Source organism: Dermacentor variabilis, chromosome 3 (genome assembly GCF_050947875.1).
Source record: "Dermacentor variabilis isolate Ectoservices chromosome 3, ASM5094787v1, whole genome shotgun sequence".
Lineage (NCBI taxonomy): Eukaryota > Metazoa > Arthropoda > Arachnida > Ixodida > Ixodidae > Dermacentor > Dermacentor variabilis.
The window spans coordinates 126,908,867-126,916,031 of NC_134570.1; the positions used below are offsets into that span (position 1 = coordinate 126,908,867).

At 48.4% G+C, this 7,165-nt stretch overlaps 1 protein-coding gene across 1 annotated transcript in view; it reads right to left on the minus strand.

Annotated features, from left to right (window-relative positions):
* Nucleotides 1-6,622, minus strand: part of LOC142574166 (neprilysin-1-like) — a 72,386-nt gene extending 65,764 nt beyond the window's left edge. Inside the window, exon 1 of the mRNA XM_075683319.1 lies at nucleotides 6,494-6,622. The gene's annotated coding sequence lies outside the window, so the exon portion shown is untranslated. The remainder of the gene's footprint in view (nucleotides 1-6,493) is intronic.
* Nucleotides 6,623-7,165: the final 543 nt, after the last annotated feature.

Consider the following 7,165-nt stretch of genomic DNA (forward strand, 5'->3'; position numbering starts at 1 on the left):
GTCGTTTGAGCTCTTGAAATGCATTGGCCTGCAGCGTTTCCCACTTGAACTCGACATCACCTTTACTTAGGTGCGTTAGCGGCTCCACGATGCGTAAAAAGTCCTTGACAAAGCGCCTGTAGTAGGCATATATGCGAAGGAATCTACGCACTGCCTTCTTGTCGATGGGTTGCGGGAACTGTGCGATGGAAGCTGTCTTCTGCAGGTCTGGACGGACACCAGATTTGCTGATTACGTGGCCTAGGAACAGAAGCTCATCGTAAGCGAAGCGGCATTTTTCCGGCTTCAGAGTAAGCCCTGACGACTTGATGGCCTCTAGTACTGTCGAAAGCCGCTTGAGGTGATCGTCGAAATTTTCGGCGAACACGACGACATCATCCAAGTAAACGAGACAGGTCTGCCACTTCAATCCTGCTAACACCGTGTCCATGACGCACTAGAACGTTGCAGGCGCTGACTACAGTTCAAATAGCATAACCTTGAACTCGTAGAGGCCGTCTGGGGGGATGAAGGTGATCTTTTCGCAATCTCTTTTGTCGGCTTCTATTTGCCAATAGCCAGACTTGAGACCCATCGAAGAGAAGTATTTAGCGTTGCAGAGCCGATCCAATGCGTCATCTATCCATGGGAGGCGGTATACGTCCCTCGTGATCTTGTTCAGACGACAATAATTGATGCAAAAGCGTAGGGTTCCGTCCTTAGTCTTCACCAAGACTACTGGTGATGTCCACGGACTTTTTGACGGCTGGATGATGTCGTCGCGTAGAATTTCGTCGACTTGGTGCCTTATAGCGTCACGTTCTCGCGCAGAAACTCGATAAGGGCTCTGGCGGAGTGGTCGAGCACAATCTTCGGTTATTATGCGATGCTTTACGACTGGTGTTTGTCGAACCATTGATGACGTTGAAAAGCACTCTTTGTATCGTCGAACTAGACTTCTGTTTCGTTGTTGCTTAATCGTGGGGAGACTTGGATTTATGTCAAAGTCTGGTTCGGGAACTACGGTCATCGAGGTAGATCCGGCAGAATCCGGGAGCACAAACGCATTGCTGGTTTCCAAAATTTCCTGGATGTATGCGATCGTCGTGCCCTTGTTGATGTGCTTGAACTCCTGGCTGAAGTTTGTAAGCAACACTTCCGCTTTTCTTCCGTGCAGTCGAGCGATCCCTCTTGCGACGCAAATTTCGCCGTCGAGCAGTAGACGTTGGTCGCTTTCGATGACGCCTTCTACGTCAGCGGGTGTTTGGGTGCCAACCGTAATAACAATGCTGGAGCGAGGCGGGATGCTCCCTTGATCTTCGAGCACACTCAAGGCGTGGTGACTACAATGATTCTCGGGCGGTGTCGCTTTATCTTCCGACCGCGTTATTGGCTTCGACTTCGGGTCGATGATTGCGCCGCGTTGGTTCAGGAAGTCCATACCGAGAATGACGTCTCGTGAACACTGTTGGAGGATAACGAAGGTGGCAGAGTAAGTCCGGTCATGAATGGTAATTCTTGCAGTGCAGATTCCAGTCGGCGTGATGAGGTGTCCTCCAGCGGTCCGAATTTGAGGGCCTTCCCATGCGGTCTTAACTTTCTTCAACTGGGCGGCGATGGGTCCACTCATGACGGAGTAATCGACTAAGGCGGTGACTGTGTGGCCGTCGAGAAGCACGTCTAGGTCGGTGGTTCTTTGACATGTGTTACAGTTAGGTCTTTGCGTCTGATCACTGCTGCGTCGCGTTGACCTGTGGCTGGTACGTGGCGTCGTGAAGTCGTCTTTCGTCGTCGTAGTGTTTGCTTCCACACTACGTCGGGATGACGGTGTCTCGTTCATATGTCGTGTAGACAGGATTTTCGGCGTATTCGTCGGCGGCGGAGGATCTTTGTCAGTTCGACGAACAGCAACCGCAGCTCCATCGGTTGCTGCTTTTAGTTTTCGGGATATGGGCTCGCAGAGCGGCCCCGCGCAGGGCCAGTGTATGGACGGCGCTGCGGTGACAGGTAGCGGCCTGACGACGGTGACCGGGATGGCCGTCGAGGGCTCCTTTGAGTATCGGCGAGGTAGTCGGCGATGTCACGAGGGCGTTCACCTTCCCGAGGGCGCGATGCGTTGCGGCAAACCCTCGCTATCCCACGTCGCGGTATGGGCATCGGCGGTACAAATGGCCGGCTTCACCGCAGCGGTAGCAGAGCGGGCGGTGGTCAGGAGCGCGCCAAACGTCTGTCTTCCTCGGGTAGTTGCGCTGGGCGACGGGAGGGCGTGCTGGCGGCGGTGGCGGTGGTCGACGGAATTGCAGCGTTACAGGGCCCTGGCATGGTCGTCGAGGGGGACTTTGACGGCTGGCGACGGCAACGTAGGTCATCGCTTCTGGCTGGGGCTGCGATGACTGTGGTTGCACCTCGGGAACTCCGAGCGATCGCTGGACTTCTTCTTTGACAATTTCGGCGATTGAGGCCACTTGAGGTTGCGATGAAGGGAATATTCTTTGAAGCTCCCCTCGTACTGCCTTGACGGTCTCGCGCAGGTCGTCGGTGGCCATTGATTGAACTCCGGCTTAGCTTGTTGGCTTGGTGCGGCGGTCGAATTGCTGGTTCCGCAATTCCAGTGTCTCCTCGATGCTCTTCGCCTCACGATGAAGCTCTTCGACGGTCTTCGGTGGGCTTCTTACCATTCCGGCGAAAAGTTCCTCCTTTACAACACGCATCAGTAGGCGGACTTTCTTCTCCTCGGACATTTCCGGGTCGGCGTGGCGGAATAAACGGCTCATTTCCTCAGTGAAGATCGCGATCCTCTCCTTCGGCAGCTGCGCTCTGGTCTCCAGTAGTACTTGGGCTCGCTCTGTTTGCAAGACGCTTTTAAATGTTTGCAGGAAGCCGCTTCGGAACAGGTCCCACGTCGTCAAGGTGGATTCTCGATTCTCGAACCACGTCCTGGCGGCGTCCTCTAATGCGAAATAGACATGTCGCAGCTTGTCGTCGCTTTCCCAGCTGTTAAACGTAGCGACCTTCTCATACGTTTCCAGCCAGCTTTCCGGGTCCTCAAATGTGGAACCGCGGAACGTCGGTGGTTCCCTGGGCTGCTGAAGAATTATTAGGGCCGCTGCGGCTGCCATTGGGGATGTCTTCTTGGTCGTATCTGGTAGAAGACCGCGTTCCAGGGGCAGCTGCTGTAGCCGGCGGCTTCCTGGGTGTTCCGGGACGACGTTGGTGGTGTCTTTGCGGTCCGGGCTTGGATTACGGCTTGTCGGGGGCGTCCTGTGCATGAACATAAAGCACCTCCACCAGATGTCACGTGGTGGTGATGTTTAGGCAGAGGTACTCAACTATTGTACACGGTAACTAATGCCTGATTCAAACGTTCCTTCAAGAAAACTGCGTTGCAGTCCATCTCACCTGCTTGCAACCACTGCCTGGCACACCTTACTTTGCCTGACGCACAGCACAATACCGTCGGGCTCGCTTAATACATCGCCTCTCCTTTAAGGCAGTTCGCATAGAAAATATTTATAACTAAAGGTAGTTTTTGCAAGAATACGGCTCCTCTTGCGGACGGAGAATTGCTTGCCTTCCTGAAAGCGGAAAGGGCTGATTGTGGTGGTGCTGGTCATACAAATGTAGCACAAGACAATGGACAAATCGTCATTATTCCATGTTCATTCAGCGTCGGAGCCATCGATTTGAAAGGCTCGGAATGAAGCCGTTATCGGCTTTGATATGTAGGCAAAATCATGCCTCGGTATACATTTTCAAACAGCTGAATCGTTATTTTGATGACAGTTGCCGCAGTAACCTGGTGCCTCTAGCGTTTCGGCCCCGCCTAACGCATTACGGAGGAAATGCAAACCTTCCTTTGGGTGCGCGTTAATTAACCCTAGGTGGTCACAATTAATCCGGAACTCTCAATTACGGCGTCCCTCGAAATCCGGAGCAGTCTCGGTATGCTAAATCCCACAATGAAAATTCTTTAACCATACCCTGGTTTGTTTTCTCCCTTCCTTCTTTTAAGACCGACGGCAGTGCAGGTATGGCCACGGTAGCTGAACTGACATGCACTTGGCAGGTAAATAGATGAAAACAAGGTGGCGTGTGCAAAGTGGCGTAGCTTCCGATATTTTCACTACAGTTACGTCAGGCTAACGAACGGAGATGGTGACGCACCTTGCTGCTTGAAAATGAGTGTCGCCATATTTCCTACAATTTTGTTCTAAGCTGTGTATCTAACCTCGTGCAAAAACCTCTGGGTGGCGCCTGTCCGTAAATATTTTTTAGTGAGAAATGCCCGTTGGGCCTCTTAATCTTGAGTAGCATAATATTTGAGCCGCTTAGTAAGCCGGACAGATTCGGTCTCAAATACAGCATAAACATTTGGCGTTATGCCAGACAATTTCCAAGCGGCCCCCTTCTCTGTAACGAATGGGGCTGTTTAAATATGGACCGCATATGCAAGAGCCGCATAAAATAGGCCGCATATTCAGGAACCGCATAAAATAGGCCACTTGGAGTGAGCCATTCATAAGCATCGAAATTTTGATCTACTTTGCGCGTTTTATGCGTTGTTTTAAGCCGGTATTGACTAAGAGTGCACCATCAGCACCTGCAAGCGAACAAGGAAGGCTCAGAAAACTCGTAGGTAGGATTCAGTTTCTGTAATTTCTATGGGTTTGTAGACACACTGCATTGCTAATCAAACAACGAGTTTTTGACGTTGGCTTCCGGTGCTGATACTACTTATTCTTGCGTGCCTTTTGGTTATTTAAAGGCACGTTGCAAACAGTACGAAGTGCCCCTCATGAGAGGATATGGGCTTTGAATGTCATCCCAATTTTCTGCTCTGTTACGTACAGCCTCCTCGCCATATACGAAAAGGCCGCACTCTTGGTGCCTTATGCTTTTACGGAGGGAGAAAATTAAAGAACATGCAACTGTGGTCACATGCTATGTTGGGGGGATATGACGTGAATGCGTAGTATGCGACGTTTCAACGCAATGCCACGCGTACGACCATTTAGGTCTATTCTCTTCGTTTCGGCTTTCACGCGCATTTTTTCGCAGTGAATTAAGCGTCTAATTTCAAGGTTCTGTTACTTCCATTGCGAGACGCTATTGCTTATCAAGTATATCGCAATGACTATTCTACAGTCGCACATGCAACGCTTTTAGTGGGTATAAATAGCATCGTCAATTTGTATTGCAAGTGTCAATGCACAATAAGAATAAATTAAGCTGTTTTATCTGTTTTGTCTCATGTATCATTTATTTCCTGCACGAAAAGCAATAAACCTTCAACATGTTCCAGAATTTATATTCTGGCTGCTTGTATATTATCCTTCACTTTGAAAGATAATCGCATATAGCACTTCAGTGCATTGAATCCTTGTTTATGCTACTGTGTTTAAGTTACTGTGGAGTAATATATCAAGAAGGCGCACATCACTAAAAGTACAGCAATCAGAACATGATAGAACCACACGCGCTGTGAACAGCCGTAAACGTCCGCCATGCCTCCCCCATCTTAATTTGATGAATCGCTGTTGCCCTCTGCAAAACAAATTTAAACTTCAAAGTGTTTAACTCACAAAACGAGCGTATGATTTGCTAGTAATTAATATTATTCATAAATGTCACAATGCGAAGATTTTTTTCATGACATCTGAGAAATTATGGGGCATATGCCACAAGACCTGACAGCAAGAAACACCGGGCGTCACACCATAGTAGTGTGAAATAAGCCTTCTACGAATCCCAATGATACGTGTACGAATGAACCATATTTTTCTTACTCGAGCCGGAGCATGTGAATGAGCATTTAGATATTCTAGAACATTAATCTATAAACTTAGTTTGACTAGTCATGTGCCTTTGTGTCCCTTTGAGAGACACCAGGTGGTGTAAGTCAATCAGGAGCTCTCCGCCACGACATTTGCAGTCGATCGCTGGGCAGTTTCATAACGTTGACTACGAGAATCCGATTTTCAAAAATGTATCTAAGGAGATGCAAGACGCTTCGTTACTAAAAAAACAAGCTTGGAAAGCACCCTTCACTCAAAGCAGAAATTTTAGTGACTCAACAGTTCCGCATGTTTTCAAACATGCTGGAAAATGACCTAAGCAGAAAAGCAACAGGGAATTATATTGTTCTCCAAGCTTTAGAAGAGCCCAATAGACTTTCATGGAGCCACTCAATGATCCTAGCTTGAGCGATATCATTTTATCATGCACCCTAATCGCTCTGTTCCACCCTAACAGATCCCGCTAGAAAGTTTCGCAGGTCATATTTTTGTATTTCTTGTGTGTACTTTGTTACAACCTACAATTTTATTGTTTGGGCTTTATGTTACAGTTCAAAGCAGATCAACACGAATGAATAACAGCAGGACACTCCAGCACGGAATGCATCAGTAAATGTTATTACTGCCATGGAACAGCCACGACACCTTAATATAAACCGCGCCTACGCCTTCTGTTCTGCGGTGCAATTCACCATGAGAAATAGCTTAGAGTTTCTCACGCTGTTTCTCGTATCGGAAGATTTTCAATGCCAGCTCTTTGTCACGACGGGGTCCGACACCATACCAGCGGAGCCGAACGGTGTAATCATTCGTGTTATCCTTTTCTGGTATCCCGGAGCGCAAATTTAACCACTTTTCTTCTTCTGTGCTGTACTCAATCTACGAAAAAAGAAAGGAAGAAAACGTTCATAATTCCTCCATACCTTGTTTCCAGCTTGCGACGCGAGGCTGAGAGATGGAACATCTAAAAGCGGAAAGCTGCGCTTCACCACCGCGTTATTACACGTGTTGGAATGCATTACGAAACCGCGAGAACGACAACGGAAGAAGAAGAAAACACTGGACAAGCGCGGATGTTTTCTTCTTCGTCCGTTGTCGTTTGCGCGGTTTCATAATGCATTCCAATATCGGCCACCAACTAGCCCGGCTTTCTCTGTTACTTATTACATGTAACTGTGCACTTGTACTCAGAGTGACGCTCAAGTGCTTGCCGGACTGTTTGTTTGATCAATGAAAGCACGTAAACAATTAAAACACTGCTGCGACTGAATTTTATACCAATAAGAACGTGTGCTTTCGATGCTCGCTTGTATATATAATGTACACCAAATGGGAGATTTGATTTGCTGAAATTTGACAGGTGCATGAAAAATATAAATGCCACTTGCAAT